General features: G+C 43.3%; 1 protein-coding gene across 9 annotated transcripts in view; it reads right to left on the bottom strand.

Annotated features, from left to right (window-relative positions):
* The window catches only part of LOC124774929 (clavesin-2-like), a 253,203-nt gene that overhangs the window by 192,510 nt on the left and 34,790 nt on the right, over positions 1 to 25,903 (bottom strand). Inside the window, exon 1 of one of the 9 annotated variants that reach the window (XM_047249611.1) lies at positions 135 to 320. The exons of 7 other annotated variants lie outside the window; for them this stretch is intronic. The gene's annotated coding sequence lies outside the window, so the exon portion shown is untranslated. Of the gene's footprint in view, positions 1 to 134; positions 321 to 25,903 lie in introns of those variants that run through there. One more of the 9 variants, XM_047249610.1, reaches the window with a different exon arrangement.

The following is a 25,903-nucleotide window of genomic DNA, read 5'->3' as shown; positions in this document are numbered from 1 at the left end:
AAACTGCTGACACAATTAATTTGTCAGAAGGTCAAGGGAAAAAGTAAATATTTAATTACTAGATCAGTAGTTACTGGCAGTAGAAATTGTTTATACAGAACAGCATACAAGGCGGAGTTTCACGAGAAGAATACCTGCTTGTCAACACTTGCGTAGAGATCGTAGATAATGACTTACGGAGTCACACGTGCTGGGCTATCGGAGCGCTATGTGGTCGGTACATTCAGCAGCGTCACAGAACATCTGAATAATCTTGCCACGCAGGAGCGTATCGGACAAACTGAAAATGTAAAAACTGTTGGCGAGATAACACTGCAGAGAAAACAAAAACCCTTTTACGCCCTTATCATATGGACAGTGTTTTATAAACTGCTGAGTCGCTGACATCAGTAATGTCCGATATGTAAAAATCCACTACTGCTTATCTGCTTGCAGCCGACACTTGTGAGTCATCTTTAAGAATGAGAAACTGACGTGCGCAGGGAGATAAAACGTTTTCATGCCCACTGCAGGTTAGTTACGCTATATGGATTTGAGTTATTCGCGGCGATGGAACTTGTCATTATATTCCATTTGTTGAATATCACGTCATCGCAGCCATACAGTTATGCGTTGGCTGGAAAGAACGGATCTGCAAAGGATCCAGAGGATCGGCCAGAATTAAGAGATCGTAGGAGAATACGCGAAGGAACTTGCCCCCTTCTTGCAGCGGTGTACCGTAGGTCTCTAGAAGAGCGTAGCGTTCCAAAGCATTGGAAAAGGACACAGGTCATCCCCGTTTTCAAGAAGACACGTCGAACAGATGTGCAGAACTATAGACCTATATCTCTAACGTCGATCAGTTGTAGAATTTTGGAACACGTATTATGTTCGAGTATAATGAGTTTTCTGGAGACTAGAAACCTACTCTGTAGCAATCAGCATGGGTTTCGAAAAAGACTCGTGCTATTCGTCCACGAGACTCAGAGGGCCATAGAAACGGGTTCCTAGGTAGATGCCGTGTTTCTTGACTTCCGCAAGGCGTTCGGTACAGTTACCCACAGTCGTTTAATGAACAAAGTAGGAGCACATGGACTATCAGACCAATTGTGTGATTGGATTGAAGAGTTCCTAGATAACAGAACGCAGCATTTCATTCTCAATGGTTAGAAGTCTTCCGAAGTAAGAGTGATTTCAGGTGTGCCGCAGGGGAGTGTCATAGGATCGTTGCTATTCACAATATACATAAATGACCTTGTGGATAACATCGGAAGTTCACTGAGGCTTTTTGCAGATGATGCAGTAGTATATCGAGAGGCTGTAACAATGGAAAATTGTACAGAAATGCAGGAGGATCTGCAACGAATTGACGCATGGTGCAGGGAATGGCAATTGAATCTAAATGTAGACAAGTGTAAAGTGCTGCGAATACATAGAAAGAAAGATCCTTAATCATTTAGCTACAATATAGCAGGTCAGCAACGGAAGCAGTTAATTCCATAAATTATCTGGGAGTAGGCATTAGGAGTGATTTAAAATGACATGATCATGTAAAGTTGATCGTCGGTAAAACAGATGCCAGATTGAGAATCGTTGGAAGAATCCTAAGGAAATGCAATCCGAAAACAAAGGAAGTAGGTTACAGTACACTTGTTCGCCCACTGCTTGAATATTGCTCACCAGTGTGGGATCCGTACCAGATAGGGTTGATAGAAGAGATAGAGAAGATCCAACGGAGAGCAGCGCGCTTCGTTACAGGATCATTTAGTAATCGCGAAAGCGTTATGGAGAAGATAGATAAACTCCAGTGGAAGACTCTGCAGGAGAGACGCTCAGTAGCTCGGTACGGGCTTTTGTTGAAGTTTGGCGAACATACCTTCACCGAAGAGTCAAGCAGTATATTGCTCCCTCCTACGTGTATCTCGCGAAGAGACCATGAGGATAAAATCAGAGAGATTAGACCCACACAGAGGCATACCGACAATCTTTCTTTCCACGAACAATACGAGACTGGAATAGAAGGGAGAACCGATAGAGGTACTCAAAGTACCTTCCGCCACACACCGTCAGGTGGCTTGCGGAGTATAGATGTAGATGTAGATTGACAAAAATCGAAACGAGATTGATTCCCCATCGTTCCATGAAAACATTCAGACCTATTGCGCAGCGTCTGTAAACTCGCTTCAACGTGCTGTGAGTGCGAGTGAGGGACTTTCTTGTAATCTTCACACCACCTGAGAGTATGTGTGTTTGTTTGGAGCTTATGGACGCTCAGTACCGTGGCTGTCAGCGTCCTTACACATATTAAAAGAAATGAGTCTGGAGAAAATGACCAAAATTGTTGTCACACAGTGAGGAGGAAGCATATAAAATGACAGTCATTCACTCACTCTCACACCAGTTTCTTTAATCTAGATTATCACTCTCACTCGCCTTAAGACAACAGAGAAAGAATGAAAAGTGCTATATATGGGATTAAAACAGAAATAAAGCCATGGAGGAGCTAAAAGAAAAGCATGGGGAAACGTGACTGGCTAAGCACTTACAAAAAAATTGGGAGAGTCAGTCATCCTGTTAACACACTAAGAACATCTCCCTGAAATAGAACCTTAAAACTCACACCACGTTCGTTTGAACGTCACTTAAAACAGAGGGCAGATCTATTGGTAAATCTTCTAGTGCCCTTCAGTCGGAAAACAAAAAAAAAGTTTAATAAAATATAGTGCTCAGTGATCTGTACGCCACAAGCACGACACATTGGATGGTCCTCTCGCCAGAACAAGAAGGCATGCATCGTAGGGCTGTGGCCTATGCGAAGAAGAGTAAGGAGGACCTCGTCTCGCCGATGTGGCAGGAAGGAGGTACGCCTTGTACGCGTCGTGGACTTTATTAGACGGAGCTTATTGTCTTTCACTTCCAGTCCCTCATCCTCCCATCGATGCAACACTGTATTTCAACAGCGAGGCTATAGCATGCACGGGGATAGAACATTGACATAACTGAGGATCACGACAAGCGTCCTTGGCTGCCAGATCGACTCTTTCGTTCCCTGCAACACTCATGTGTCCTGGTATCCAGCACAAAGACATCTCCCTCTCGAGTCGCTGTAGTTGGAGGAGGGTGGCCAGGACATTCTTGCCTGCTTTATCTGCTACGTACAAGCGCTGTAGGGAACGAAGAGCACTCAGAGAATCGGAGCAGATTAGCACTTACAGAACTTCTCAGCTGCTCTAGTGCCCGAAAGATCACATATATTTCCGCAAAGAAGACAGTCAGGTCTCGAGGCAATCGGACCTTGAGGACACGTTCTGGCGAACAACAGAGCAACCAACGGAGTCCCCCTGTTTAGACCTATCCATGCAAACAGCTACATAGTTGTCATGTTCATTTAAAATGTCAGAAATTATCGCATTAAAAGCAGAAACAGTTCCTGTCGCGAACCAAATCTAAAATTACACTGGGTCTCGGCAGTAACCATGGTGGCAAGTGGTTAAAAGTCTGGATTTGGGATTTGTACATGCTACACGCCAAGTGACTCCAGCACGCACTGCATGTGGATCCCAAAAGGCGTTGTACCTCGTGGATGGTTGGAGAAAAGGCGTTCCAGATGTGGAAAAGTAACAGTAGGATATGCACGTGAAGTCGGAGCTGTGAGGAACTTACACGCTTGACGCACCATGAGAAGCTGCCGCCGGATGGTGAGTGGTGATTCTGCAGTCTCAGCACACAGACTGGGTAAGGGGCTGGTCCTGTAAGCACCTGTGGCTGGCCTAATCCTCTTATCTACATCTGCACCCATACTCCGCAAGCCGCCTCACGGAGTGTGGCGGAGGGTACCTTGAGTACCTCCATCGGTTCTCCCTTCTATTCCAGTCTCGTATTGTTCGTGGAAAGAAAGATTGTCGGTATGCCTCTGTGTGTGCTCTAACCTCTCTGATTTTATCCTCATGATCTCTTCGCGAGATATACGTAGGAGGGAACAATATACTGCTTGACTCCTCGATGAAGGTATGTTCTCGAAACTTCAACAAAAGCCTGTACCGAGCTACTGAGCATCTCTCTTGCAGAGTCTCCCACTGGAGTTTATCTATCATCTCCGTAACGCTTTCGCGATTACTAAACGATCCTGTAACGAAGCGTGCTGCTCTCCGTTGGATCTTTTCTCTCTCTCTTCTATCAACCCTATCTGGTACGGCCCCAACACCGGTGAATATCGACAATAATCTTCAGGTAAGAAGGCCTCACCTATATACACTGTGCATCTATATACCAGACGTGAATGCACAAAAGCCCCATAAAACTGGAGCAGACGTGCCGTGTCTGCTTCCCAAGATCTGTGACTAAGGCACTTAAAGACATTCAGTGCCTTCTGGGTTCTGGCTTTCAGGTCTCTGAGGCGTGGTACCACGATAGTTTGGAGTGAAAAATGAGGCCCAGAAACCTTAATGAGTCTTTAAAATGCAGAATGGTGTCCCTCATACGCAAGTCAGGTAAATTAAAAATACAACTAGAATGATGAAACTTAACGCACACGCACTCATCTGCAGAAAACTGAAAACCCATCTTCACAGCTCAGTACAGTTTAAGATGAACAGAAAAGAGCAAAATCGTTCACAAATAAGGAGCACTTTACAGGACCCCTTACTGTAGATGTGATACTGTTAATGGCTGTGACAAAGAGGGTAACAGCCACAACACTGCCCTGAGGAACACCATTCTACTGATCAAAACGATCTGACAGCAAGTCACCAACTCAAGACCAAAAGCGCTCAGACAGGAAGGACCACATGAAAACGGGGAGGTGCCCATGAAAGACCCATTGATGGAGCTTCACGAGAATACTGTGTCTCCAAATAATGTCATATGTCTTACTGATATCGAAGAATATACCGAGACAGTGATGTTTACATAGGAAAGCCTGCTGAATAGCCACTTTTAGCAGGGTCAGGTTGTTGACAGTGGACCGAAATCTCAGGAACCCACACTGACATCCGCTAAGGAGTTGCTTGGTCTCTAACAACCAGACCAGGCGACGGTTAGCCATTCACTCCAAGGTCTTCCTACGCAGTTTGTTAAGGCGACGCTATGATAACTACTGGGAGACGTGCAGTCCTTTTCTGGTCTGAGGAATCAGAATTGCCTTTCTCTAGCAGTTGGGAAAATTGCTTGTCTGCCATAGAAGATTAAAACATTTGAGGAGGATTTCCTTTGAAGCTGCTGGAAAATGTCGAAGCATGCAGTACCGAATTTGGTCGTGAGAAGATGCAGTATCACGAGTCTCAGACAGTGCCAATTCCAGCTCCCATATGGATAAAGGGTAGTTGTAAGACTCAGAATTGTGTGATCCGAAGTCCATCTCGCCCCTCTCTGCAGTTGCACGGTGCATACGAAACGCCAGATCCTGGACGGAATTGGCTGTAGTTGCTGCAAAATGCTCTGCCATCGTCTTAGCGATATATCTGGGCGTTGTTTGGAGACATCCCTATTTCAGCACTGCTGCTACTGGTAAATGACTGTGGGAAAATCCTGCGCATAGCTTACCATACTTTTGTAGAACAAGTGGAACGGTTGAGTCCAGGAATGCTTCCCATAACCTTTTCTTGCTCTCCTTAATCACGCGTCGAGCACTGGTTCTCGCAACTCGAAAATCTGTGAGTTTTTTCTGCTGTCGGGCACCATTTAAACCATTGAAGAACCACACATGTAATCCAGATTGCTGAAGAGCATTCATAAGTCCACCAAAGTACAGATTGCTTCCTAAGGTGATCTGAGGACTCTGGTATCGACAGGACACTGGCATGATGGATCGCTCATGTGATGTGGTCTACCCATTCCTGTAGGCTGTCGCAGTGTTCAACACAGGCAGATAGCTGAACAGTGTGCACTTAGCCCTACTCACCATCCATTTTGGTGTCGCCTCTTTTCCATCAATCCTCCATCTAGTAGGTGGATCCATAGTAGAAAGTAGTCGCTGGAATGAGGGTCATGAGTTATTTCCCTCTGAGCTGAGTCCACAAGGGTGAAAGAGCAGAAAGAGATGTCAGCTGCTGAGAATGACCCAATAGTAGCTGAGGAATGAGTGTGTCTACCTGTGTTGATGCACAGCCCCTGAGACACCAAATGATGTTCTCCCAGACTCGATTTCTGGGGCAAGTATAGTTTGAGCCCCATAATATATTAACAACATTGAAATCACCCAGTAGGAGAAACGGGCAGGGGAGTTGCTCAATAAGACCTGCAAGAACCTCAGAGTCTACTGCATCCTGCGGAGGTAAGTACAGGGAACATATAGTGAGTGATCTTTTGACCCATAAGAACTGCAACAGCTACTGCTTGTAGATGAGTAACTAAAGAGAGAGCAACATCTCCGTTGGATCTTCCCCAGTCAGGTTATCCCTTCAGTGGAGGTGCAGGAGGGGGGGGGGGGGGGTATAGCCCTGTAGCACAGAGGTGTCAATAGCTTTGAAATGTTTTTCCTATAAACACAAGCACAGGAGCTGTGCCTGTGCCAGGAATTTCAGTTCCTCCAAATGAGTTCTGAACCCAGTCACAATCCACTGTAGCATGGGAGGCATTTATCATGGGGGGTTACACTTTCACCTTGTCTTTCTGCCGGGGTGGGAAGCCCACAACAAGTGGAGGGCCAACCTTGGGACAAGATGGTTGCCCTGGGCTGACGTCAAATTCTATTGATTCTGAAACAGAAGCAGCAGAACCTTCATGTTGAACGACATCAACGTGGTCGAAGGTCTACCGCCTGTTTTCGTCTGTGGTGGAAGGTTTCCATTTGCGTTTTTGGTCTGAGAGGCTTTGTGGGAAGCAGCAGCAGAACTCCGCGATAGTGGCAACTGTGGCTTTACGGTTTATGATGTTCTCAGAGGGGCTATGGGCACTGAAACAACTGCAGCTTGACAAGTGCACTGACAAACGCAGTTACTAGTCCTTGGGGTGTGTCTACTGTGTTGATGCACAGCCCCTGAGACATCATATGATGTTCTCCAAGACTCGATTTCTGGGGCAAGTATAGTTTGAGCGCCAGCTCCATTGTGTAAAAGCATTGGCTGTCGAAACAGGCTTCTTAAAGGTCGAAGCAAAAGATTTAGTGAATGTGGAAGGCTGCATGGCCTTACAGATGTTCTTCGTCTCATCAGAATGGATGTGTTTCGATGTTTTAATCTCCTGTATCTCCCTTTCTTCAAGGACGACACAGCAGTCCCTACTCCAGACAGGTTGATATCCAGAGCAATTAACATACTTCGCAGGAGAGGAGCAACCAACCTCATTGTGGGTGGCCTCGCCACATTTGCCATAAGTGGCTTCACCCTTATATCCTAAACGGGTGTGCCCAAAATGCAGGAGTGTAAAACAGCACATTGGGTTGGGGACATAGGATCATAAACACAGGCGAAGGAAACCTGCCTTGTTATGCTGTGGGAGTCTCGCACTACTGAAGGTAAGGATGGCTCTGAACACTATGGGACTTAACATCTGTGATCATCAGTGAAGGTAAGGATGAAGGAGTGACATTTTATTAGATCGCTATTTACCCTTTTCAATACATTTTGCACGTCGACGACCCGTTTTGAGCTCACTCATTTTTGAGTTTCTCCTTGGAAATATCTATCAGATCCCTACACGATACAACACCTTTGCTATAGTTCAATATTTTGTGGAGTTCCGTTTCTATGGAATATTCTCCAAGGCATTTAGCTTTCAGGAGGTTTGTCGCTTGTTGAGAACTACCAGTTTCAACCAATAGTGTTCCATATGCAATCACTTGACAGATTTCAGTGTACCTGCAATACCCTCCAAACCTTCTTCAATATAAAAAGGCAAAACCTTCTCAAAACTGTCCTCTTTCCGTTTCACCATCAAAACACATTCTGACTGGCAGCACGAGTTCTGTGACTATTCAGTGGCAAATTCTGTGTAAGTTCTGAGTCTGAAGGACTGGGTACACAAGTTCTCTTGATAGACTGGGTGTTGGTAACCTGCCAATGTTCCATCCATTCCGCTGAGAGGAGCAGCTAGGGAGCTAGGGAAATAAAAGTCCACCTAGACAGAGCCCTGCGTGCCTAGCTAAGCCTTGAACAATTGAGGTTCAGCAGGTTCCGCAGATGTTGCTCACTAACGACTGTTCGATGTCATCGGCCATGGTAAGCAGCACACCTCGAGATTGAGAGGTTTTTAATAGAGGTTTTTTTTATCATCCTCGCGATCTGGGCGGTCAAGTCAAGATGGTAAGTCAGATTTACCAGTGCTAAGCAAAGAAGGGAAAGCTGAGAGGTGGGAGGAGTGTATATAGGGTGTATACAAGGGAGACGAACTTGAAAGCAGTGTTATAGAAAGGAAAGTGGACGTAGATGAAGATGAGATGGGAGATATGATATTGCGAGAAGAATTTGACAAAGCTGTCAAGGATCTAAGTCGAAACAAGGCCCCAGGAGTAGACAACATTCCGTCAGAACCACTGACTGCCTTGGAAGAGTCAGCCAGGACACAACTCTTCCATCTGGTGTACAAAATTTATGAGACAGGGGAAATATTCTTAAAATTTCGAGAAGAATGTGAGAATTGCTGCTCCAAGGAAAACAGTCGCTGACAGGTGTCAAAATTATCGAACTATCAGTTTAATAAGTGATGTTTGCAAAATACTAACACGAATTCCTCACAGAAGAATAGAAAAACTGGTAGAAGCAGACCTCGGGGAAGTTCAGTTTGGATTCCGGAGGATTGTAGGAACACGAGGCAATACTGACCCTACGACTTATCGTAGAAGTTAGATTAAGGAAAGACAAACCTAAGTTTGTAGCATTTGTAAACTTAGAGAAAGCTTTTGACAATGTTGACTGGAATACTCTCTTTGAAATTCTGAAGGTAATAGGAGTAAAGGCTATTTACAACTTGTACAGGAACCAGACGGCAATAATAAGAGTCGAGGGGTATGAAAGGGAGGCAGTGGTTGAGAAGGGAGTGAGTAAGGGTTGTAGTCTATCCCCGATGTTATTCAATTTCTACACTGAATAAGCAGTAATGGAAACCAAAGAAAAATTTGGAGTAGGAATTAAAATTCAGGGAGAAGAAATAAAAACTTTGAGGTTTGCCGATGATACAGGAATTCTGCCAGAGACAACAAAGAACTTGTAAGAGCAATTAAACGGAATGGACAGTGTTCTGGAAAGAGGATATAAGATGAACACATAGTTCACTACAAAAGGATGTAATGTACCTTGGAAATTTTCCCAATGAAGTCCCTGAGTAGCACCTTGAACAAAAAAGTAATATTATGTAGTAAGTTCTTGGAACCTAAATTCAGGAACCAAGTTACCCGCTTGGGAACCTGAATGAAGAAACTCACTCACGAGTGGTACTGCGTGACCCTATGGCGACCGGGTTGCTGATTCATGTTCTTCGACGGGTAGTGACAATGCCACCATGGACCAACAAAATATAGTGAGATATTACTCGCCAATTTAAAAACAGAAACCAAATACAACGAAACCCCGATAACAGGTCGCTGCAACGTACATGTAGCTTGTTGGCGTGGTACAGTCTTTCAAATTTGTCTGTCATTTTCCGGTACTGTTAGCGCACATAGGAAAATCGAACGTGATATTCTGGATGCTTGAAAATACGCTCTTTTCAACAAATTACCTAAAAACAAATTGAATGTGATCTATTTCTGTAATTCTTACGGAAATCAAATTTTAACTGATAATGTGGAAATTTGGAAAGCAGTACGTGAAAGATATGTTGTTTTGGAAAAAACTATATTTTGCTGAGTTGTTGTTGTCCGAAGTTTCACGTTTGTAATGCCTTTAATCAACGAGTTATAAGAAGCCAAAGTTAAAACTTTATTCGCAGCGCGATTTTTCCGACTACTTTGTGTCACTTTACGTAGTATTGCTAGCCCGTGTTGGAAGTTAAACCTACTGTTATGCGGCGGCTTGAAACACGTTGTTTCTAATGAAACTGGCTTTGAAACTTTAATAGAAAACTGTATTTGTAAAAGGTGTATCACATGTACCCAATTTTCACCGTTCCGCAATACAACCGTATTTTCAACAAATTTGTAAATAACCTGAAAACAGTAGGTGAATCAAATTTTGTGCCCCACCGCCTAGTGCTACCGAGCTATTGCGTATTAAGTTTCGTGCTCGGCATGTGTTTACCAGATATAAGAACCGAAGTTTACATATTTCTCGGGCCGTGGTTTTCGCACCCAAATTTGATTACAATTTTAGCATTGTTAGCCCGCGTTGGATAATCAAATGCACTTTTTTGCGGTTAAATCGTATCCTTTCTAATGATGCCAGTTTGGAGAGTGCTTAAGAACTTAGTTTTTTGCAAAATCAGATCGAATATACCCCATTTTCGACCATTTTACAAAGTCTTCGACTTTCCACTTTATTTATTCAACATTGGAAAGTGTTACATAAATGAAACTTTCTATATGAGAACCATGTGTTGTTGGGTTACTACACGGTAAGTTTCACATTCGTCATACCTTTAGTCCCTGATATACAAGAAACCAAACTTTGACATTTTTTCTGGCGCCGATTTTTTCGGTCGATTTTGCTTAAAATTTTGTGGCTAAATACGGCTCGTAAAATACTTTTCATTGTTACTATTAAGAGAACGCGCAAAGCTGTACAGGACGGCCAACTTTAATTTCTTTCAAGGAACTATGTCCCAGGTATTACAGCTCAAATTCCCCGGAAATTCGCGTTCGCTCTGCGCAATGTTATGCACGTAATCAAGCAAATGAGTATATTTCGTCCAGTATTGCTTCGAATAACGTTAAATTTTACTAATGTTCGTTGGAGACATGTGAGAATGTCTATATAAAATTCCGTCGAAATCTGAGATGACTGAACAGAGAGCCCTAGGTGAGTTGACGTGGAATTACCCAAGTAGCTGTGCTCGCATTCGGTGAAAAGGGAGGGAGGCGAGGGGTGAGGGAGAGGGAGGGTTTAACATCTCGTCCGGTCAGCTTGATTTAGGTTTTCCTTGGTTTCCATAAATCGATTACCGTAAATACCGGGATGGTTCCTTTTAAAATGAGACGCATCTCTCTCTTCTCCACCTTTTCTAAAGCCAAGCTTACTGTAGGTTCCATCTCCTGTGAATACGTACTTGTCGAAGCCTGATCTTCTATCCTTCTAGATGTGGTGCATCATCAACAGTTTCCTTTCTGTCCGAAAGGTATTCGAATCAGTCCTAAAAGCATTTCTGTTCGAGACTTTTCTTCCATACTTACACCAAAATTCCAACTGTATCCGCGACTTGTGACAAACCTTGACGATTATGCGCTGCACCATTAACTGGACATTGAGAAACACCTTGTAGAACACCTTCCATTAAAATGTAACGTAAGCAACAAGCACAGACATTAAGAGGGCGCTAATGCTATAAGAAAAGATGGGAAACATAAGTTTAGCTTCCTGTCGATAAGGAGGACAGACAGAGCACTTGGTCTTATTGGGCAAGCAGACGGAGAAGGAAATTGGGTACGTCCTTTTCAAAGGAATCATCATGGCAGTCGTCTGAATTGACTGAGGCAAACAATGGGAACCCTACATGTAGATAGCCGAGCGGTTTGTGGATACTGCTCTTTTCAAATTCAAGTCAACTGTCCTACCCTCCCCCCATGAACCATGGACCTTGCCGTTGGTGGGAAGGCTTGCGTGCCTCATCGATACAGATAGCCGTACCGTAGGTGCAACCACAACGGAGGGGTATCTGTTGAGAGGCCAGACAAACGTGTGGTTCCTGAAGAGGGGCAGCAGCCTTTTCAGTAGTTGCAGGGGCAACAGTCTGGGTGATTGACTGATATGGCCTTGTAACACTAACCAAAATGGACTTACTGTTCTGGTACTGCGAACGGCTGAAAGCAAGGGGAAACTACAGCCGTAATTTTTCCCGAGGGCATGCAGCTTTACTGTATGATTAAATGATGATGGCGTCCTCTTGGGTAAAATATTGCGGAGGTAAAATAGTCCCCCATTCGGATCTCCGGGCGGGGACTACTCAAGAGGACGTCGTTATCAGGAGAAAGAAAACTGGTGTTCTACGGATCGGAGCGTGGAATGTCAGATCCCTTAATCGGGCAGGTAGGTTAGAAAATTTAAAAAGGGAAATGGATAGGTTAAAGTTAGATATAGTGGCAGTTTGGACAAGAAGAGAATAGAAGCTTTCGAAATGTGGTGCTACAGAAAAATGATGAAGATTAGATGGGTAGATCACATAACTAATGAGGAAGTATTGAATAGGATTGGGGAGAAGAGAAGTTCGTGGCACAACTTGACCAGAAGAAGGGATCGGTTGGTAGGACATGTTCTGAGGCATCAAGGGATCACCAATTTAGTATTGGAGGACAGCGTGGAGGGTAAAAATCGTAGAGGGAGACCAAGAGATGAATACACTAAGCAGATTCAGAAGGATGTAGGTTGCAGTAGGGACTGGGAGATGAAAAAGCTTGCACAGGATAGAGTAGCATGGACAGCTGCATCAAACCAGTCTCGGGACTGAAGACCACAACAACAACAAACAGTGGCAATTAGTGAAGTTCGGTGGCAGGAGGAACAAGACTTTTGGTCAGGTGAATACAGGGTTATAAATAGAAAATCAAATAGGGGTAATGCAGGAGTAGGTTTAATAATGAACAAAAAAATAGGAGTACGGGTAAGCTACTACAAACAGCATAGTGAATGCATTATTGTGGCCAAGATAGACACGAAGCCCACGCCTACTACAGTAGTACAAGTTTATATGCCAACTAGCTCTGCAAATGATGAAGAAATTGATGAAATGTATGATGAGATAAAAGAAATTATTCAGGTAGTGAAGGGAGACGAAAATTTAATAGTCATGGGTGACTGGGATTCGAGAGTAGGAAAAGGGAGAGAAGGAAACATAGTAGGTGAATATGGATTGGGGGACAGAAATGAAAGAGGAAGCCGCCTGGTAGAATTTTGCACAGAGCATAACTTAATAATAGCCAACACTTGGTTCAAGAATCGTGAAAGAAGGTTGTATACATGGAAGAAACCTGGAGATACTAAAAGGTATCGGATTGATTATATAATGGTAAGACATTTCCACGGGCAGATGTGGAATCTGACCACAATCTATTGGTTATGAACTGTAGATTAAAACTGAAGAAACTGCAAAAAGGTGGGAATTTAAGGAGATGGGACCTGGATAAACTGAAAGAACCAGAGGTTGTACAGAGTTTGAGGGAGAGCATAAGGGAACAATTGACAGGAATGGGGGAAAGAAATACAGCAGAAGAGGAATGGGTAGCATTGAGGGATGAAATAGTGAAGGCAGCGGAGGATCAAATAGGTAAAAAGACGAGGGATGGTAGAAACCCTTGGGTAACAGAAGAAATATTGAATTTAATTGATGAAAGGAGAAAATATAAAACTGCAGTAAATGAAGCAGGCAAAAAGGAATACAAACGTCTCAAAAATGATATCGACAGGAAGTGCAAAATGGCTAAACAGGGATGGCTAGAGGACAACTGTAAGGATGTAGAGGCTTATCTCACTAGGGGTATCATAGATACTGCCTACAGGAAAATTAAAGAGACCTTTGGAGAAAGGAGAACCACTTGCATGAATATCAAGAGCTTTGATGGAAACCCAGTTCTAAGCAAATAAGGGAAAGCGGAAAGGTGGAAAGAGTATATAGAGGGTCTATACAAGGGGGATGTACTTGAGGACAATATTATGGAAATGGAAGAGGATGTAGATGAAGATGAAATGGGATCTATGATACTGCGTGAAGAGTTTGACAGAGCACTGAAAGACCTGAGTCGAAACAAGGCCCCCGGAGTAGACAACATTCCATTAGAACTACTGATGGCCTTGGGAGAGCCAGTCCTGACAAAACTTTACCATCTGGTGAGCAAGATGTACGAGACAGGCGAAATACCCTCAGACTTCAAGAAGAATATAATAATTCCAATCCCAAAGAAAGCAGGTGTTGACAGATGTGAAAATTACCGAACTATCAGTTTAATAAGTCACAGCTGCAAAATACTAACGCGAATTCTTTACAGACAAATGGAAAAACTGATAGAAGCCAAGCTCGGGGAAGATCAATTTGGATTCCGTAGAAATGTTGGAACGCGTGAGGGAATACTGACCTTACGACTTATCTTAGAAGAAAGATTAAGGAAAGACAAACCTACGTTTCTAGCATTTGTAGACTTAGAGAAAGCTTTTGACAACGTTGATTGGAATACTCTCTTTCAAATTCTGAAGGTGGCAGGGGTAAAATACAGGGAGCGAAAGGCTATTTGCAATTTGTACAGAAAGCAGATGGCAGTTATAAGAGTCGAAGGGTATGAAACGCAAGCAGTCGTTGGAAAGGGAGTGAGACAGGGTTGTAGCCTATCCCCGATGTTATTCAATCTGTATATTGAGCAAGCAATAAAGGAAACAAAAGAAAAGTTCGGAGTAGGTATTAAAATCCATGGAGAAGAAATAAAAACTTTGAGGTTCGCCGATGACATTGTAATTCTGCAGAGACAGCAAAGGACTTGAAAGAGCAGTTGAACGGAATGGACAGTGTATTGAAAAGAGGGTATAAGATGATCATCAACAAAAGCATAACGAGGATAATGGAATGTAATCGAATTAAGTCGGGTGATGCTGAGGGAATTAGGTTAGGAAATGAGACACTTAAAGTGGTGAAGGAGTTTTGCTATTTGGGGAGCAAAATAACTGATGATGGTCGAAGTAGGGAGGATATAAAATGTAGACTGGCAATGGGAAGGAAAGCGTTTATGAAGAAGAAAAATTTGTTAACATCGAGTATAGATTTAAATGTCAGGAAGTCGTTTCTGAAAGTATTTGTATGGAGTGTAGCCATGTATGGAAGTGAAACGTGGACGATAAATAGTTTAGACATGAAGAGAATAGAAGCTTTCGAAATGTGGTGCTACAGAAAAATGCTGAAGATTAGATGGGTAGATCACGTAACTAATGAGGAGGTATTGAATAGAATTGGGGAGAAGAGGAGCTTGTGGCACAACTTGACTAGAAGAAGGGATCGGTTGGTAGGACATGTTCTGAGACATCGAGGGATCACCAATTTAGTATTGGAGGGCAGCGTGGAGGGTAAAAATCGTAGAGGGAGACCAAGAGATGAATACACTAAGCAGATTCAGAAGGATGTAGGCTGCAGTAGGTGCTGGGAGATGAAGAAGCTTGCACAGGATAGAGTAGCATGGAGAGCTGCATCAAACCAGTCTCAGGACTGAAGACCACGACAACAACGTCCTAACCGCTGCACACCTAGAGTGTGAAGTCACGCACACGGGGCAGTACTTTACACAAAGTTGCCTCGAGGTGATCTGAATGAAGCACTTGAGAGACAGATCACATGAAACTTATGATAAGTTCAATATGCGACTGTAGTTGTTTTATCCTCACGGACAACAAATGTTTTGCAAGTTGGCACGTCTCGGACATTTGCAGATTATTTAGCTCGTTTTCGTACGCAGAACATTACAGCGCCACTTAAATTCTATGCCAATTAAAATCTCATTTAAAGCAAAAGTAAACAACTGCATCTACAATACAAAAACTAAACCAATTTACAGATGTATTTCTGTGAATTGGTTCATTTTTTTTCCAGCATCGAATATCCTAGCTGCTGTTATTAAAATGTGTTCGATTTCCTCAGACTTTTTGTCGCACATAATTTGCACTTCACGTTAATCCCAACTCACGTAATCGAATCCCAGCAATGAAAGTTCGCTAACTTCAGACTTGTCGCTCATTCGATACCATTTTTGCTACTTCGGCCTTTAATTGCGCTTTTCGTACTTTCTCGTACTTTCAAAGTATAGCGTAGGTGACTCGTTATGTATACACACTGAAGCACCAAAGAAACTGGTATAGGCATGCGTATTCAAATACACAGATTTGTAAATCAGGCAGAATACGGCGCTGTGGTCGACAACAACTATATAAGACAACGAGTGTCTGGCGCAGTTGTTAGATTGGTTACTGCTGCTACGATGGCAGGTTATCAAGATTTAAGTGAATTTGAATGTGGTGTTATAGTCGGCGCACGAGCGATGGGACACAGCATCTCCGAGGTAGCGGTAAGGGAGAGGATTCTCCTGTGCGACCATTTCACAAGTGTACCATGAATATAAGGAAAAAGGTAAAACGTCAGACCTCCGACTTTGCTGCGGCCAGAAAAAGATCTCACAAGAACGGGACCAACAACTACTGAAGAGAATCGTTCAACTTGACAGAAGTGCAACCCTTCCGCAAATTGCTGCAGACTTCAACGCTGGGCCATCAACAAATGTCAGCGTGCGAATCATTCAACGAAACATCATCGATATGGGCTTTCGGAGCCGAAGGCGCATTCGTTTACCTTTGATAACTACACGACACAAAGCTTTACACCTCGCCTGGGCCCGTCAACGCTGACCTTCGACTGTTGATGACTGGCAACATGTTGCCTGGTCGGACGAATCTCGTTTAACATTGTATCGATCGGATGGACGTGTGCGGGTATGGAGACAACCTCATGAATTCATGGACCCTGCATGTCAGCAGGGGACTGTTCAAGGTGGTGGAGGCTCTGTAATGGTGTGAGGCGTCTGCAGTTGGAGTGATACGGGACCCTTGATACGTCTGGAAACAATTCTGACAGGCGACACGTACGTAAGCATCCTGTCTGATCACCTGCATCCATTCATGTTCATTGTGCATTCCGACGGACTTGGGCAATTCCAGCAGGGCAATGCGACACCCACACGTCCAGAATTGCTACAGAGTGGCTCTAGGAACACTCTTATGAGTTTGAACACTTCCGCTGGCCAGCAAACTCCCCAGATGTGAACGTTATTGAACATATCTGGGATGCCTTGCAAGGCGCTGTTCAGAAGAGATCTCCACTCGCTCGAACTCCTTCGGATTGATGGACAGCCCTGCAAGATTCATGGTGTCGGTTCCCTCCAGCACTACTTCTGACATTAGTCGAGTCCATGCCATGCCGTGCTGCGGCTTTTCTGCGTGCTCACGCTGGCCCTACACAATATTAGGCAGGTGTACCAGTTTCTTTGGCTCTTAAGTGCACTTTTGTCTTACGACAATTCTTCGCAAGCAAATGGCAAATGGTCAGATTAAAACAGTTGTGGCGGTATTCTCAAAATATTTTGACATTTCTTGATTTAGGTTTTCGTGGGTTTTGGATATGCACCATTTCCTTCTCCACCCTTCCCCAACCCTGAGAAAATGCGTTATTTCCAAGCAAGCCGACCGAAAGCCACATGATTGTTGTTCTGCTTTACTAAATTCAGAAAGACTGCTGGTGGACGTGGAGATTAAAGTTGGTAATGTCATTTTCTGTCATCTTCTGACTGGTCTGATGCGACCGGTCGCTGCTTCCTCTCCTGTGCCAACCTCTTCATCTTAAAGTTGCCCCTGCACCCAAGGTCCTCAGTTATTTGGTGGATGCAGGTTGTAAGAAAATATGTATGGCCAAACTCTCAGGAAACATTTTTAACACATAGAGGAAGAAACTATATTATATGGACATGGGTCCGGAAACGCTTTACTTCCGTGTTAGAGCTCAATTTCTACAACTCTTCAACACATTAGTCATCTGCTCTGAAACGAAGCTTTATCCACGCGGAGCACGTTTGATCTAAAGTGAGAGTTGACTCATGTGGATGAAGCATTCGAAGAAGTGCACCCGTGCAGAAAAATCAGTTGCCGATAGTTCCTGCAGACTTCGTTCATGGAATGGATACAGCAGGTTATCATATTGCATTCTCCAGATAGCCATTTAGTCAACGTTACTTGCTACAACTGTCTTACTCTGACACTAGGGTTGTCGTCCAATTGGAGGAAGAAGTTTTCCACCAGTTGTGATGTCCGCCATAGATCTCTTCCAGTCTCAAGTAGTAAACTCAACTATCCCACGCTCCCTAAGATGACGACCAACTGCCTCAAACGTCCTCCTATCGGGCCTCTGTTCAGGAAATCTCTCCAGAAACAAACGTCGTGCGCCCCGGCCATCACCATCCACTAATCAGCACAGCAAATGTGTATCTATCAACTCGTGATCTGAGTACATTTCTATTGCGCTGTACCGGAAACCAAGTCCGTGATGAATATTAAACAGCTGATATCATGCGCTTGCACAGTCTGTGATGAACATCAAACAGTTGATGCCACGCGCTTGATGCTAGTAGAGCAATGAAGTGAGTCACATGTCAGCATTCTCTTCACTCGCGGGAACAATAAATAATGCCGGTGAACCTAAGAATTACAACTTGTGGTACGTTCTAGCAGAACGTAACAAGGAAGATATTTAAAATATTTCATGTACGTTTCATGTAAAACATGTACGTTTCGTTTCTGTGTATTTCACATGAATAATGAGATTATGAGGGTAACGAGAATATCAGCTCTAAAATGGAAATAAAGCGTTTCCGGATCATATCTATGCAACACATTTATTCCTCTACGTATGAGGAATGTTTCCTGAAAGTTTGACCTTAACTTTTTATTACACATTTTATAACCCAATCTCTGACTTCTGCTGCAGATTTTACCCTCTGCAGCTGCCCCTTGTACCGTGAAGCTATTCCCTGATCCCAGTGTTCTTCATATGTCTCTTTTCTGGCCGAATCTGCAGAGAACCTCCTCACTTCCTGCCTTAGCTATCCACTTACTTCTCTACGTCCTCCTCCAGTACCTCGTTTCAAACGCTCCGATGCTCTTCCTTTCCGATTGTCCAACAGTCCATGGTTAACGTCCATACAGTATCGTACTCGAGACGTACATTCTCAGAAATTTCTTCCTCAGATCAAGGCCGATGTCTGATGCTACAAGACTTCTTTTTGTGCCCCTTTTTGCCTGTGCTACTTTGCCTTTTATGTCCTTCTATGTTCGTCCGTCATTTGTTATTTTGCTTCCGAGGTAGCAGATGTCCATAAAATCTTATTTGTCGTCACTAATTTTGACGTTAAGCTTCTATTTAAGCTCATTTCTGCTGCTTCTCATTACCTGCGTCCTTCTCTATTTACCCTTATCCATATCCTGTACTCATTAGACTGTTGAAAATGGTTCAAATGGCTCTGAGCACTATGGGACTTAACATCTGAGGTCGTCAGTACCCTAGACTTAGAACTACTTAAACCTAACTAACCTAAGGACATCACACACATCCATGCCCGAGGCAGGATTCGAACCTGCGACCGTAGCAGTCGCTTGGTTCCTGACCGAAGCGCCTAGAACTGCTCGACCACAGAAGCCGGCTAGGCTGTTCATTTCATCCAACATGTCCCGTAAGTCTTCTTCACTTTCACCAGAGGTAGCAAAGTTATCGATAAATCTTATCTTGTTATTGTTTTTCTCTGAATTTTAATCCCACTCCTGCGCCTTGCTTTTATTTCCATCATTGCTTATCGATGCACAAACTGATCAGTAGGGTCAAAAGACTAAATCTCTGTTTTAGATTTTTATCAATCCGAGCACATAGGTCTTGGTCCTCCAGTCTTATTGTTCGCTCTTGTATTTCGTAGATAGTGTATATCACCTGTCTTACCAATTCTTCTGAAAATTTTGAACATATTGAGCATATTACATTGTCGAACGCTTCTTCTAGAGCGACAAATCTTATGAATATATCCGGATATTTCTTACATCTTGTTTCTATTATCAAGCACAACGTCAGAAATGCCTTTCTGGCACCTTTAATTTCCCTAAAGCCAAACTGAAAGTCATCTAACAGATCCTCAATTTTCTTTTCCAATGTTCTCTGTATTACTCTTGGAAACAAATTCGCTGAATGCGAATATCTTGGCATCATCTGTACTAGGCACAGGTGTGCCACCTATTAGTGACATACGAAAATATATGTCGGGGTGGGACTCGAACCACGATTTCCCTTATCAATGTATAGTAGTAGATATGAAAGTGTTGTGATGTAAGAGCAGTCGGTTAAGAAGAGCGAGAAGCTCGTACACAATTGCTTATTCCGTGTGTGTCTTAGACGACTGTCTACTTGCGATCGTTAACAGCAAACCTCTCGCTCATCACAGGACTTCTATCTCACGTGTGATGAAACGTGATCATTCTGTTTCGACATATTCCTCTAAACGAAGGAAGATTGATGCGATGTACTCCATTCCCCCCTCGCATCTTGGATATAAAATCGAGACTTCAGTTCCATAACCAAGATGATTCTAAGTTAGCAATAGGTGTTTGTGAGGCACTGCAATCCCTGCGTATACATTTGGCCTGTTTACAGAGTTAGTGGCGGCATGACGTGTCAAACGCCGCTGCTATGCGTTTATCTTTTTCCTTGTAAGTGTTATTCTCCGTTACTAACGATCATTTTATATGGGACTGCCGTGGGCATAGTATAATTTCTGAACCGTGATCGGATGTAAACAGTGGACGCTATACGTCTCTGGAAAGCTATATTTTGCAAGTATCACGCATAACCAATGTTTTAAGGAAGTAGTTTTTCCATTTTACAGTTTGTTAACATATTTTATCATAGAGAAACCTGCAAGAAGGATGTATGTCATGCACAGGCAATATATTTCTTACATTGGAATATTAACAGCGTTGCATTCCACTCGACTAATAGGTCAGAAACAAGCGATCTAACATTACAGCTTGTTTTAAGTGCAGAACCGTGTAGCCTTAGGAGTGCGTGTGTTTACGTTCTCTCTTACCAATACTTCCCTAGTACTGATTCCAGACGCTAGAACAGTATTTTAGAATTGATAGCGTAGTTGATTTACGTAAAATGCTTCAACTCCATCTGTCTAGAGTTTCATCAAGCATAAAAACCACTCGTTTCTTGTTTTTCTTAACCATCTGCTATTACATCACAACACTGTCAAATCTACTACTATACATTGATAAGGGGTGCTAACCTCTTCGACATGCGCGCATCTTGAGAAATAACTTTATCCTAAGAATGTGAGAAACCCCATCGGCATACAGACAGACCGTAAAATATGCACTATGCTCGAGGTGTTAGAAATATGTAGATCACTGTCTGATATACTTTGACGATGCACATGTTTGAGAATTAAAATACAATGAATGAACTTACTGCACAGTCATCTATCTACATTCGCAATGGTACTCACAAAATAGAAGAGGGGCGGTTTTGCGATGATACTGATATTGGGAAGCAGGCTGTCACATCATTGGTCGGTGTTGAAATTGCTGTGTCATTGCTGAAATTGTTCGCGCCAACAACTGTGATGCTTATTATTACAGTATATCGACGGTGTCTTTTCCATCCCATCTGTCCATTGGTACGCTGTTGATTACCACATAATGACTGCAAACAGAACACAGCATGTTGTTATCAATGGAGAGACGTCTACAGACGTTAAAGTAACCTCTGGCGTGCCACAGGGGAGTGTTATGGGACCATTGCTTTTCATAATATATATAAATGACCTAGTAGATAGTGTCGGAAGTTCCATGCGGCTTTTCGTGGATGATGCTGTAGTATACGGAGAAGTTGCAGCATTAGAAAATTGTAGCGAAATGCAGGAAGATCTGCAGCGGATAGGCACTTGGTGCAGGGAGTGGCAACTGACCCTTAACATAGACAAATGTAATGTATTGCGAATACATAGAAAGAAGGATCCTTTATTGTATGATTATATGATAGCGGAGCAAACACTGGTAGCAGTTACTTCTGTAAAATATCTGGGAGTATGCGTGCGGAACGATTTGAAGTGGAATGATCATATAAAATTAATTGTTGGTAAGGCGGGTACCAGGTTGAGATTCATTGGGAGAGTCCTTAGAAAATGTAGTCCATCAACAAAGGAGGTGGCTTACAAAACACTCGTTCGACCTATACTTGAGTATTGCTCATCAGTGTGGGATCCGTACCAGATCGGGTTGACGGAGGAGATAGAGAAGATCCAAAGAAGGGCGGCGCGTTTCGTCACAGGGTTATTTGGTAACCGTGATAGCGTTACGGAGATGTTTAGCAAACTCAAGTGGCAGACTCTGCAAGAGAGGCGCTCTGCATCGCGGTGTAGCTTGCTCGCCAGGTTTCGAGAGGGTGCGTTTCTGGATGAGGTATCGAATATATTGCTTCACCCTACTTATACCTCCCGAGGAGATCACGAATGTAAAATTAGAGAGATTAGAGCGCGCACGGAGGCTTTCAGACAGTCGTTCTTCCAGCGAACCATACGCGACTGGAACAGAAAAGGGAGGGAATGACAGTGGCACGTAAAGTGCCCTCCGCCACACACCGTTGGGTGGCTTGCGGAGTATAAATGTAGATGTAGATGTAGACTGACATCGCTTGTTTGAGATGGAGAAAGAGCCTTGGTGGAGGGACAACACCTTCTGGGCATGACTACTAGCACTGAAACAGTGATCACATACATGACTGCAATGTGAGGAATTAATCGAAATGGAACACAGTCATCAGCTATCCTGCTACTGTGACAGATTACTTTAAATATAGAGGTCGTCAATCACTTGCGGATAGCAGTTTGGAAACGCTCCACAACACCACAAAACTCTTCCAATTTCCTTATGTTGTGACTGTCTTTCATTTAAAATTATCCAGTGTGTGTGTGTGTGCGTGCGTGTGTGTGTGTGTGTGTGTGTGTGTGTGTGTGTGTGTTGTGGTAGCAGTAGCAACAACATGATTTATACCATGCAACGTCTAGTTTTCTGTGAGAGGCAATGGATGAGAACGTGTTGATGTCACTTTAGAGCCTGACACAGACCTTGAAGGCATGGCGGTAAAACAAAATGTATGACAGTGTGCAAAGTGTGTTACAGCAGAAAAGAAAAACAATGTTTCAAACAACGACACAGGGAGCCTAGCTTGCGACTGACAGTATGGTCTTTGGGATATGGCCATCCTTCTACAGTATGGACATTGACACTTCACACTGGTCTGTGCAATGGATCAATACCTGTATATTTAATAGGATCGCCACATGTGCTCGATGCCAGCATGCAGATGGTAATTGTTTTTGATATACAGGGTGAGTCACCTAACATTACCGCTGGATATATTTCGTAAACCACATCAAATACTGACGAACCGATTCCACAGACCGAACGTGAGGAGAGGGGCTAGTGTAATTGGTTAATACAAACCGTAAAAAAATGCACGGAAGTGTGTTTTTTAACACAAACCTAGGTTTTTTTTAATGGAACCACGTTAGTTTTGTTAGCACATCTGAACATATAAACAAATACGTAATCATTGCCGTTTGTTGCATTGTAAAATGTTAATTACATCCGGAGATATTGTAACCTAAAGTTGACGCTTGAGTACCACTCCTCCGCTGTTCGATCGTGTGTATCGGAGAGCACCGAATTACGTAGGGATCCAAAGGGAACGGTGATGGACCTTAGGTACAGAAGAGACTGGAACAGCACATTACGTCCACATGCTAACACCTTTTTACTGGTCTTTTTCACTGACGCACATGTACATTACCATGAGGGGTGAGGTACACGTACACACGTGGTTTCCGTTTTCAATTACGGAGTGGAACAGAGTGTGTCCCGACATGTCAGGCCAATAGATGTTCAATGTGGTGGCCATCATTTGCTGCACACAATTGCAATCTCTGGCGTAATGAATGTCGTACACGCCGCAGTACATCTGGTGTAATGTCGCCGCAGGCTGCCACAATACGTTGTTTCATATCCTCTGGGGTTGTAGGCACATCATGGTACACATTCTCCTTTAACGTACCCCACAGAAGGAAGTCCAGAGGTGTAAGATCAGGAGAAACACGGTCGTCATCGTAAACATGTCCCTGCAGATGCTGCTCGCCGACCGTGGCCCGTGTTTGTTACAACATGCAGCTGAACTTCGGAGGTTTCAAGCGTCAACTTTAGGTTACAATATCTCCGAATGTAATTAACATTTTACAATGCAGCAAACGGCACTGATTACGTATTTGTTTATATGTTCAGATGTGCTAACAACACTAACGTGGTTCCATTTAAAAAAACGTAGGTTTGTGTTAAAAAACATACTTCCGTGCATTTTTGTATGGTTTGTATTAAACAATTACACTAGCCCCTCTCCTCACGTTCGGTCTGTGGAATCGGTTCGTCAGTATTTGATGTGGTTTACGAAATACATCCAGCGGTAACGTTAGGTGACTCACCCTGTACGGTAGGAGAGAGATGCGGTAAAAATCTTATCAAGTTCTGTATCACATGAAGTTAGCAGAGCTTTCACAGTTCGTAATTTTCTCTGTTGGATGGTATGGAATAACGATGATAGAATGTTGGGGTGATAGACGTGATTTGACCTTGAGGGATGCGGAACTACTTCGGACTACAGTACCTGTATGATGTTGAGTCTTCCTAATTTTTCCGATACGAAACACCATCATAATGTTTGTACTGTCTTTATACTAGCTCGTGTTGCAGGAGCGGGTTTCCTTGGGCGCTGACCTTACACACCGTACACTGGTAGTGGAACTATGACAACATGTTCCCATTTCCATCAAATGGTCAAAACACGGTCCTGTCACACTAACTCATCTTAACCTGTTCCTACACGAGCTGCAGAATGTGGTGGATATGGCTCTCTCCAACTTCTGCACAGTTCTGACTTAAATTGGAACGATCACATGTGCAAAGCTGCAGTGTGGCAGCACAGAGTCTGAGGGGCAGTTGCAAGATGCGTAGGGACTATCTAAAATTTTGCTGTAGCAGATAGGTTCGAAAAAAGCGACTCATTCGAGATATAAGAGTGTCAGAAACATGATTCACTAGTGGCTGTAATCATTAAAAGCCTTCTCCATAGGATCCAACGCAGGTGCATAGCTGAATGGAAAGAATTGATTCCAAATCACAAACAGCATTTCTACCGGAAAGCACAGCAGTAGAGATCTGAAAAGCTATAGTACATTTCATATAGCCTCAGTCTGCACACCATCTACTGTTTGCGATCTTTCTCAATCAACCATCGCCTATAACTCAGTGGATCTATTGCAGAACCTCTGACCTCGCATCGAGAGAGAATGCGTTACAAATACTGGAGAAATATGTAGCAGCGGCATGGGGAATTGCAAAAACTCTCTTCATACTGCGTTCCTTAGCCAAATCACTTTCTAAATTTGCTGATTTTATTATGAGCTTATACCCGTCAGCAACGTGTAACCGCACTGTTAATCTGATAATATACACCCCGACGATCACCATCTATATTCAGTGTCGTGGTATTTGTCTGGAATAACCACTTCACTCGGAGGTAATGCCATACCTCGATTTATAAGGCTTGTATAGTTTTTAACATGGATATCGTTAGCGATACCTGTGAGCACCTGTAGAACTAAGACGGATTGTAATAGTAACATGGTCGCTGCGATCATGTTTTTAAAATCTGGCTGTTTGTAAGACGATTACGCCTCTCTTTCTAAGACACAGTGGTACCACTCGCAAGAAAAACCTATGAGAGATGTCCACCATCGGTGATTTTCGCTCAGTATTCTTTCGTATCGCCAGCAATCAGTTATTGTCGAAATATTATACCAGGTTTATAAAGTATGTATGTACGTATGTATGTATGTATGTGTGTGTGTGTGTGTGTGTGTGTGTGTGTTGCCCAAATTATCAGAAACTGCAGATGAATACTTCACTTTTAGTAAAAGACAAAAGAACTTTTATCTTTGTTCTCAGACATTAATGTTGTTGTTGTTGTGATCTTCAGTCCAGAGACTGGTTTGGTGCAGCTCTCTGTGCTACTCTATCTTGTGCAAGCTTCTTCATCTCCCAGTACCTACTGCAGCCTACATCCTTCTGAATCTGCTTAGTGTATTCATCTCTTGGTCTCCCTCTACGATTTTTACCCTCCACGCTGCCCTCCAATGCTAAATTTGTGATCCCTTGATGCCTCAAAACATGTC

The sequence above is a fragment of the Schistocerca piceifrons genome, chromosome 2 (genome assembly GCF_021461385.2).
Source record: "Schistocerca piceifrons isolate TAMUIC-IGC-003096 chromosome 2, iqSchPice1.1, whole genome shotgun sequence".
NCBI lineage: Eukaryota > Metazoa > Arthropoda > Insecta > Orthoptera > Acrididae > Schistocerca > Schistocerca piceifrons.
Note: the sequence above shows the minus strand (reverse complement) of the source record. Positions and strands in the feature narration are given on the sequence as shown.